This window comes from Hippopotamus amphibius, chromosome 1, assembly GCF_030028045.1.
Source record: "Hippopotamus amphibius kiboko isolate mHipAmp2 chromosome 1, mHipAmp2.hap2, whole genome shotgun sequence".
NCBI lineage: Eukaryota > Metazoa > Chordata > Mammalia > Artiodactyla > Hippopotamidae > Hippopotamus > Hippopotamus amphibius.
In genome coordinates this window covers 192,167,419-192,178,595 of record NC_080186.1, presented here as the reverse complement: position 1 = coordinate 192,178,595, position 11,177 = coordinate 192,167,419, and the positions used below count along the sequence as shown (strand labels likewise).

Here is an 11,177-nt window from a genome sequence, read left to right as displayed (position 1 = left end):
TTTGGGATTGACATGTATTAGATAATTAATAAGGACCTACTGTACAGCACAGGAAACTCTGCTCAATACTCTGTAATAACCTAAATGGGCAAAGAATTTGAAAAAGAATAGATACATGTATTACTGAATCACTATGCTGTATACCTGAAACTAACATAACATTGTTAATAAACTATATTCAATATAAAATTAAGGTTTTTTTTTTAAATGTAAAATGGATATTTTTTATTTAATTGTACTTATAAATGAACCAGCCAAACTGGTACTATTATGATGTGGCAAAATATAAAACATCTTTCTACAAATACTAGAGTGATGAACAAATTAGGGGTTGTAGTAAAATAGCAAAAATGGCAGAGGAAGTCTGTAAAGCACATTGTAGCTTAACCCTTCACCTTAACACAACTGAGGTTCTTAACAAGTAAAGCCTACACATCCCAGAAAATATGAACAATCCTTCGTCACATAGCTTTGTACTTTTTAGGTTCTAGATCCTAAAGCTATCCAAAAAATAGTATTATAATCTAGTTATCTATAGCCAGACATCTTTTATCATGTTGTCCGTAGAAGCCCATGCTTCTGAAACCTCTTTGATTAGATTCCAATCATATCCCCCCCAAACTGACAACAAAGCCATAATGAAAGGCAGCTTATCAAGTCAGAGAGATACATAATTCTAAAAGAAAAATTCTAGAGAATACAGTCACTGCTCAAATTGAGACTGAATAATACAGCCATCGTTACAAATCTTCAGGCTGTATGTTCATAGAATAATTTGGGAATAAATCCATGATTTGCTGCTGGGAACTGAAATACTTAGCCATTTGCTGTATTAAGGTATAGCTTTCCCCAGCATTTTCCAAGGTAGCCTCCAAATCACTGACCGGAGAATTTTGCTGAAACTGGATCTGGGGCTGCAGGAATTCCTCAACATAGTTGTTGAACTGATTGTTCCAAGTCTGGTTATTCCAGGCTTGAGGGCACCAGGTCTGACTGTTCCAGGGGTGGTTGCTCCAAGGCTGACTGTTCCAGCTCTGGTTGCTTCAAGTTGGGTTATTCCAGGTCTGGTTACCCTACATGGGCAGATTTGTGGAAGAGTTCACCAGGCATCCCTGGTGGTAGGAATAGAAGCCTGGGTATTCTGTAGTTGCTGGGCCCCAAGTCACACTGTTGCTATTCCTTGGCCAGTTGTTTTTCTGCCACCTCTTACATTTCATTCTCTGGTTCTGGAACCAGGTCTTAACCTGTTTGTAGCTAAGGTTGAGGATGTTGGAAAGTTCTAGCATCTGCTGGAGGCTGAGGTATTTCTGCCTCTGAAATCTGTCATTGAGCACACACAGCTGGGTCTGAGAGAACACGGTTCTGATCTTCTGTTTCTTGACCGGGACCTTCTCTTCCTTCTCTGTGCTCTTCTCGGCAGACGTGGACTGTAGTTTTCCTCTGGGGCTTGTGGAAGAATCAGGACTGTCCTGAATAAGCACATCCATGGAGGAAGGAAGAGGAGAGACCGTCTCCGTGTTGAGGGCCTCAGCAGGTGACATTTGCAAAGATGCATAATTTTCTTCAGGCCCATAAATCTCAGGCATTGGTGAAGATTCGCTAGAATCAGATGCTTTGTGGCCAGGCAGGCTTTGGGGACAAGCTGGGTCCACACTCATGTTGTTGAAGGAGAGGGAAAAAACAAAAAACAAATAGCTAGATGGTAGGAAAAGTCTAGGCTTCAGAATCTAAGTAGAAGAACTCAGAGAAAGGTGAAGATCTCCAGCTATAAAAGTATTAAAAAAGATGGGATGGAGCGAGTCACCTGTGCTATAACAGGAGCCAACCAGCCCAATCTAGGAAAATGAAAATTAAGGTTTTTTTAGAAAAGTTTCTTTTGAAAACTGAAGAGCTGGTTGTTTCAAAAATTATCATAATTATATCATAGTAATAATAAAGGTAAATAATATTTATTTTATTAAAAAACATGGCTGAGTGGAAAGATCCTAAGCTCACCTCCTCTCCAAAATCACAAATATTTGCAGAACAGCCATTGATGAAGAAAACCAGAGCCTACCAGCAAAGGTCTTCTATAGCTAAAGATATAAAGAAGGAACCAAGACATGCGTAGGAGGTGTGCAATCATGATATAGTCAAATCCCATACACCCAGGTGGGCAACCTACAAACTGGAGAATGATTACAACTGCAGCAGTTCTGCCCAAGATGTGAGGTATCTGAGCCCCACATTGGGTTCCCCAGCCCCGAGATCCTGCACTAGAGATGAGCCCCCATAATGTTTAGCTTTGAAGGCCAACGGGCATTACTTTTGAGAGTCCCAGAGGACAGGGGGAAATGGAGACTTCACTCTCAAAGGGCACACATAAAATCTCACATGCTCTGGGACCCAGAGAAAAGCAGTAACTTGATAGGAGCCTGGGTCATATCTACCTGCTGATCCTGGAGAGTCTCCAGAAAAGGTGGGAGGCATCTGCAGCTCACTCTGGGGACACAGACACTGGCAGCAGTCATTTGGGGGAGTTTCTTATACCCTATGGACACTGGTGCTGGTAAGCACCATTTTGGAGATTTCCCTCTAGCTTATTAGCCCCAGGACCTAGCCCTGCCCTGGCCCAAAAGGTCTGTAGGCACCAGTCCAGGGATGCCTCAGGCCTAGCATCTTACTGAGCATGGACACAGCCCAACCCACCTGCACACAGTCCACCTTAAGACCCCTTGAGCCCACAGTTTCCTCTGGACGTGGCCCTGCCCACTGGAGGGCCCAGTGCTTGACCCCATGCACCAGAGCATAGGCAGTAGCTCTGAGACCCCCCAGAGCTCTACAGCCAGACACCACAGCACCCAGCTCCTGTGGGCAGACACCAATTGCAAGAAAACAGCAGCACTGCAGTCTATGGACCCAACCAGCCAATGAGAGGGCCAGACACTGCCCTGAAAAAGGCTAGTCCTGGGCCTTTCCCACTAGCAAGCCAACACAAGCTTCCAGATGCTCTTGGCCCCACAGCTGATTATGTCAGGAACCATCCCCACTCACCAGCCATTTGACACTTTCTCTGGGATCCCTGACCCTTGAAAGTAGACCCCTGGACCTGGCTCTGACCTCTAGTAGGCCAGCACTAACCCATGAACCTGGCTTCAATCACCAGTGGAGAGGCAACAGTCCGGAGTCTCCTGGACCCTGACCCCATACACCAGTAACCCAGCATGAGCCCTGTGCTCCCTTAGGTTTTATTAGCTGCATTATGACCTGGTCCCACCAACCACCAGCCAGCAGCCCCTGCACAAGGCAGGACCTGGCAACCAGATGGACTGGGGGCCAACCAAGCCTGCCACAATAGAAAGACCCACGCAGCCTTCATGGGGAAATGCCTAGACCATATAGCTCTGGTGATGAGAGGGGAGTGCCCTGCTGGGAGGCCTAGGCCTTATCCTATAAAAGGCCATTTCTTCAAGGCTGAGAAACATAACCAACCTACCAGATATATAAAAACAGCAAGTTAGGATTTCGAATCAAGATGGTGGAGTAGAAGGACATGGAGGTCACCTCCCACAGATACATCAAAAGTATGTCTACATGTGTAATAATTCTCACAAAATACTTACTGAACACTGGCAGAAGACCTCAGACACCTGAAAGTACAAGAAAGATCTTCAGGTAACTGGGTAGGAAAAAAGTAAAAAAGGAAGCAGGAAGGGAAATATGCCCTTGGGAGGGAGCTGTGAGCGAGAAGCCCCCTCACCAGTGAGGGTAGCAGCCAGGACAGAAAGGGAGCTTCAGAGGCTTGAAGGAGAGTGCAGCAGCTGGTGTGTGGCAGGCAAAATAGATGGTCCATACCACATCCCTGTGCTCCTTTGCCTGAGACATGTGTCTACCAGACTGGGCAGTGGCTGGATGCTAAAACTTGGGCTTTAAAGGACAGATCCAGGGAGAGGACTGAGGTTGGCTGTGCAGAGACAGCCAGAATGGGCTAGAGTGTGGAATGGCCACAACCAGGGGTGTTTGAGGAAGAAGCCCAGGCCCTCCATAGAAGCAAAGCACAATTGTTAAGGGGCCCAAAATGGGAGGGGCAGGGCCTGCCATAGCAGCCTCACTTTTGATGTGACACATGAGGAACAATATCTGAGGGACAATGGCACCAACTGCTGGCATTCCCACAGTTGAGGAGAGGCTGAGGGCAGTACCAACAACTGTGTACTTTGTGAGCCCACACGACGGACAAGTAACATCACTGAGTATGGTCCCAGGAGGAAAACTCCAACAGAGGAATACTCAGTAGCTCTTCTCCCAGTGGTGGTGCTCGGATCCTGCCAACCTTGCACTGTAGCTCAGATATGAATCTGGGGGCTTCTGTGCCAACAACTGAGGAGCGGACCCTGCCCCTGAAGGAGCTGTGACAACCACAGAGTAAAGGGGAGGCCCTGCTAACCATCCAGTGCAGTCTCTGGTCAACAAAACAACAGTCACACCCCCAACAAGGGGATAACGACCAGCACACACTAAGGAAAGTGGTGGCAGGCATCCATACTAAAAATAGCCCTCACACAAAAAATATTAAACCCACACTGGGTATATAGGGATGCACCCACATAAAAATAGCCCTCCAAGACCACAGTAGATAATTGTTTCTCCTAAACTCTTAGAGTGAGAGAAATATAAGTAAAATGAAGAAGCAGAGGAACCACTCTCAATTAAAAGAACAAGAGAATTCCCCTGAAAGAACAAACAATGAAACAGACCTCTACAGTCTAATAGACACTGAGTTCGAAAAGAAAATAATGAAAATACTGAAGAAAATAAGAAAGGCTATCAATAGAAATACACATTACTGTCAAAAGGAACTGAAATTATAAAGAGGAGCCAAGAAAAATTTAAAAACTCATTTGCTGAGACACAAGCTGAGCTAAAATCACTGAACAGCAGATTGAATAATACAGAAGAATGAATAAGTGATCTGGAAGATATTATGGTAGCTACTGAAAATCACCCAATCAGAACACCAGACAGAAAGCCACACACACACACAAAAGCAATATAAGAGACCTATGGGAAAATATAAAGTGTGCCAAGCTATGCATAATAGGGATTCCAGAGGAAGGGGGATTGAAAATGTATTTGAAGAAATTATGGCTGAAACTTTCTGAAACCTAAAGAAGGAAATAGATATTCAAGTACAGGAAGAACAGAGGGTCCTAAACAAGGTGGACCCAAACAGACCTACACCAAGGCATGATATAATTAAAATGGCAAAAGTTCAAAATAAAAAGAGGAATCTAAAGGCAGCAAGACAAAGACAAAGAGTTGATTGCAACAGAACTCCCATAAGGATATCAGATGAGTTCTCTGTAGAAACTTTGCAGCCCAGAAGGGAGTGGCAAAGTATATTCAAAGTCCTGAAAGGGAAAAATCTGCAAACTAGAATACTCTACCCAACAAAATTATTATTTAGAAAAGAAGAAGAGATAAGGAATTTCTCAGACAAGGAAAACTAAAAGAATACAGCAATACTAAACCTATCCTAAAAGAACTATTGAAAGGTCTTCTCTAAATAGAGAAGAAGCAAGAAAGAGAAAATCACGACTGGAAAATAGATCATTTAAGTAAGTCAGTATACAGATTAAAAAAAAAAATCAAAAAAGTTTTGTGAAAGTGACGTTAAACACAAGGAACAGCAAAAGGATAAACATGAAGTTGTAAAGGACACCAAAATCATAAAATGTGGGGTAAAGAATAAGAAAACAGCTTTTTTTTTTTTTTTTAGACTGTGTTTGAGTCTTTATACCTATCAGTCTAAAGCACGTAGAAATAGAAAGGAGTTAACATACTTGAAAACAGTGTAACCAATAATCAAAAATGTACAGTAGACTCACAAAAACCACAAAGAAGAGAACACAAGCATAATATAAAAGGAAACCATGAAACCACAAAAGGAAAAACAAAAAAAGAAAGAAGAAATAAAAAATCAACTGGAAAACAAGGTTTAAAATTGTAATAAATACATATTTATCAATAATTAACTTAAATATCAATGGACTAAATGCTCCAATCAAGACATAGTGGCAGACTGGATTAAAAAAAAAAGAGGGAGAGAGCTCACAATATAATGCCTACAAGAGGCCTACTTTAGGGCAAAAGACACACAGGTTGAAAGTGAGGGGATGGAAAAAGATATTTCATGCAAATGGAAATGACAGGAAAGTGGGAGCCACAGTACTCATATCACACAAAATACACTTTAAAACAAAGCCATAGAGAAAGATAATTAAAGACACTATATACTGATAAAAGGATCAATACAAGAAGAGAATATTACACTCCTCAATATATACGCACCTAAGTGCATCCAAATTCATAAAACAAATACTAACACACATAAGGGGAGAAATTGATGGGAATACAATAATAGTAGGAGACTTTAACACCCAAATCACGTCATTGGGCAGATCTTCTAGACAGAAAATCAGTAAGGCAACATATTGCATCCCAAATGATACAATAGAATGGTTAGACTTAATTGATACTTTCAGGACATTGCATCCAAACAAAACAGAATATGCATTCTTTTCAAGTGCACATGGAACATTCTCTAGGATTGACCACACACTAAGGCACAAAACAAAACTCAACAAACTTAAGAGTATAGAAATTATTTCAAGCACCTTCTCTGACCATAACGTCATGAAACTAGAAATCAACCACATGAAGTGAGAAAAAAAGATTGCATGGAGACTAAATGAACTAAATGACATGCTACTAAAAAACCAGTGGGTCAATGGTGAAATCAAAGAGGAAATTAAAAAATACCTTGAAAAATGACAATAAAAACACAACTATACAAACTCTATGGGATGCAGCACAAGCAATTCTTACAGGGAAGTTCATCGTGGTACAGGCCTTCCTTAAAAAACAAGATAAACCTCAGATAAACAACCTAACCTAAAAGACTCAGAAAAAGAAGAACCAAAACCTAAAGTCAGCAGATGGAAGGACATAAGATTAGAGAGGAAATAAATGAAATATTTTAAAAACAATAGAAAAAATCAACAAAATCAAGAGCTGGTTATTTGAAAGGGAAAACAAAATTAATAATCCTCTGGCTAGGCTCACCAAGAAGAAAACAGAGAAGACCCAAATAAAAATGAAATGAAAAAGGAGAAATAACAACTGATATTGCAGCAATATAGAAAACCATAAGAGAATACTATGAACAATTATATGCCAAAAAATTTGACAATCTAGAAAAAAATGGACAAGTTTCTAGAAACATAAAACCACCAAAATTAAGCTAAGAAGTAGATAATTTGAACAGACAGATCACTAGAAGTGAAAAAGAATCTGTAATGAAAAAACACTCTCTACACACAAAGGTCCAAGACCAGATGGCTTCACAGGCAAATTCTATCAAACATGCAAGGAAGAACTTACAGTGATCCTTCTGAAACTCCTCTAAAAGATTGAAGAGGAGGGAATATTCCCAAAGACATTCTATGAAGCTACCATAATCCTGATACCAAAAGCAGACAAGACACTACCAAAAAAGAAAATTACAGGCCAATATCTTTGATAAGTATAGATGCAAAAATGGATATAGCCACTATGAAAAACAGTATGGAGATTTCTTAAAAATACTAAAAATAGAACTACTATATGACCCAGCAATCCCACTACTGGGCATATACCCAGAAAAAAACATAATTCAAAAAGATACATGTACCACAATGTTCATTGCAGCATTATTTACAATAGCCAGGACATGGAAGCAACCTAAATGTCCATCAGCAGATGAATGGATAAAGAAGATCTGGCACATATATATACGATGGAATATTATGCAGCCATAAAAAAGGAATGAAATTGACTTATTCGTAGTGAGGTGGATGGACCTAGAGTTTGTCATACAGAGTGAAGATAATCAGAAAGAGAAAAACAAATACCATATGCTAATGCATATATATGGAATCTAGAAAAATGGTACTGGTGAACCTAGTGGCAGGGCAGGAATGGAGATGCAGACATAGAGAACAGACTTGAGGACACCTGGGGGAGGGGAAGCTGGGACATGGTGAGAGAGTGGCATTGACATATACACACTACCAAATGTAAAATAGATGGCTAGTGGGAAGCTACTACAGAGCACAGGGATATCAGCTTGATGTTTGTGAAGACCTAAAGGGTTGGGATAGGGAGGTTGGGAGGGAGGCTCAAGAGCGAGGGGATATGGGGATATATTTATACATATAGCTGATCCACTTTGATGTACAGCAGAAACTAACACAAAACTGTAAAGCAATTATACTCCAATAAAGATAAAAATAAAAAAAGACAACCTACAGACTGGAAGAGAATATTTGCAAATGATGCAACCAACAAGGGTTTAATTTTCAAAATATACAAACAGCCCGTACAACTCAACAACAATAAAACAAACAACCCAATCCAAAAATGGGCAGAGGAACTAAACAGACATTTCTCCAAAGAAGATATACACATGGCCAAGAGGTACAAGAAAAGATGCTCAATATCACTAATTATTAGAGAAATGCAAACCAAAACTATAATGAGTATCACTGCTCAGAATGGTTATCATTAAAAAATCTGCAAATAACAAATGCTGGAGAGGGTATGGAGAAACAGGAACCCTCCTACACTTTTGGTGAGAATGTAAATTGGTACAGCCACCAATTTACAGTATGGAGGTTCCTCAAAAAACTAAAAATAGAGTTGACATATGATCCAGCATACCTACCCCTGGGAATATATCTGGACAAAACTATAATTAAAAAGATACTTGTGCCCCTGTGTTCATAGCAGTACTATTCACAATAGCCAAGATATGGAAACAACCTAAATGTCCATCAACAGATGAATGACAAAGAAGATGTGATATATATATTGGAATATTATTAAGCCATAAAAAAGAAGGAAATATTGCCATTTGCAGCAACATGAATGCACCTAAAGATTATCATACTATGTTAAGTCAGATAAATATCATATGATATCACTTATATGTGGAATCTAAAAAAGTGTTACAAATGAACTTATTTATAAAACAGAAATAGACTCACAGACATAGGAAAAAATTTATGGTTGCCAAAGTGTAAAGGGGGAGCAGAGGGACAAATTTGGAATTTGGCACTAATAGATACAGAGTACTATATATAAAATAGGTAAACAACAAGGACCCATTGTATAGCCCAGGGAGCTATATTCAATATCTTATAGTAAGCTATAGTGGGAAGCAATCTGAAAAAGGATAAATGATAGATAGGTAGATAAATTTATAACAGAATCACTTTGGTGTACAGCAGAAATACAACCTTGCAAATCAACTACACCTCAATAGAAAACAAAAACCCCAGCAAGTTAGGCAAAATGTGGGGACAGAGGAACATCTTCCAAATGAAGTAACAAGATAAAACCCAAGAAAAAGAACTAAGTGAAGTAGAGACAGGCAATCTGATTTTGAAAGAGTTCAGGGCAGTGATTGTAAAGATGATTAAATAACTTGGGAGAAGAATAGATGCACAGAGTGAGAAGTTAGAAGTGTTTAACAAAGAGATAAAAAATATAAAGAGTGATCAAACAGATGAAGAAGACAATAACAGAAATAAAAGAAATGTACTATAAGGAATAAACAGACTAATACAGAGGAACATATCAGTGAATTGGAACAGAGTAATGGAACATAGTTCACTAATGCTGAACAGAATAAAGAAAAAATGTTGACAAAAAAATGAGGACAGTTTAAGAGAATTTTTGCATTACAGGGATCCCCCAAAGGAGCAGAGCGAGAGAAAGGGCTGAGAATATATTTGAAGACATAATAGCTGAAAACTTACCTAACCTGGGAGAGGAAACAGTCATCCAAGTCCAGGAAGTACAGAGAGTCCCGTATAGGATTAATCTAAAGAAGAATGCACCAAGACAAATTATAATTAAAATGCAAAAATTAAAAAGAAAGAATATTAAAATCAGCAAGGGAGAATCAATAAGGAAACTCCATATGTCTATCAGCTGACCTTTCGGCAGAATCTTTCCAGGCTAGAAAGGAAGAACACAACATATTTAAAGTGTTTAAAGGGAAAACCCTAGAAATAAGAATTCTCTACCCTGTAAGGCTCTCATTCAGATTTGAAAGGAGAGGTCAAAATCTCAATAGACAAGCAAATCTAAAAGAGTTCAGCACCACCAAACCAGCTTTACAAGAAGTTAAAGGAACTTCTCTAAGCAAAAAATAAAAGGACACAATGAGAAACATGAAAATAATGAAAGGAAAAAGCTCATCAGGAAAGGCAAATATATAAAGGTAGGAAATTGTCCGTGCACAAAGCTAATGGAAAGGTTAAAAGACAGAAGAAATAAAATCTGTATCCACAATAAGCTGTTAAGGGGTGCAGGTAACAGATGTAAAATAGGATACCAAAAATGGTAATCATGAGGGGAGGAGAATACAAATACAGGGTTTTTAAAATGCATTTGAAATTAAGAGATCAGCAACATAAAACATATATATATATATGTAGACTGCTATACAAATACCTCATAGTAACCACAAACCAAAAATCTATAATAGATACAAATATATGAAAGTAAAAGGAATTAAACATAACATTAAAGATAGTCATCAAATCACAAGAGAAGAGAACAAAAGAAGAAATGAGTAAAAAAGATCTGCAAAACAATTAACAAAACAGTAACAGGAACATACATAGCAATAATTACTTTATATGTAAATGGACTAAATGCTCCTATTAAAAGACATAGTGTGGTTGAATGGATACAAAAAGAAGACCCTTATATATGCTGCTTACAAAAGACTCACTTCATATCTAAATACACACACAGACAGAAAGTTAGAGAATGGAAAAAAGTATTTCATGCAAATGGAAATTAAAAGAAAGCCAGGGTATCAGTAGTTATATCAGACAAAATAGACTTTAAAATAAAGACTGTTACAAGAGAAGAAGGACATTAACATAATGATGCCAGGATCAGTCCAAGAAGATATAACAATTGTAAATATATATGCTCCCAACATAGGAGCACCTAAATGTATAAAGCAAATGTTAACAGACATAAAGGGAGAAAATGACAGTGACACAATAGTAGTAGGGGACTTTAACACTCCATCTGCATCAATGGACAGATCATCCAGACAAAATCAATAAAACACTGAC

General features: G+C 39.0%; 1 pseudogene; it reads right to left on the bottom strand.

Annotated features, from left to right (window-relative positions):
* Nucleotides 1-740: 740 nt before the first annotated feature.
* LOC130829030 (homeobox protein NANOG-like) lies at nt 741-1,658 on the bottom strand (annotated as a pseudogene).
* Nucleotides 1,659-11,177: the final 9,519 nt, after the last annotated feature.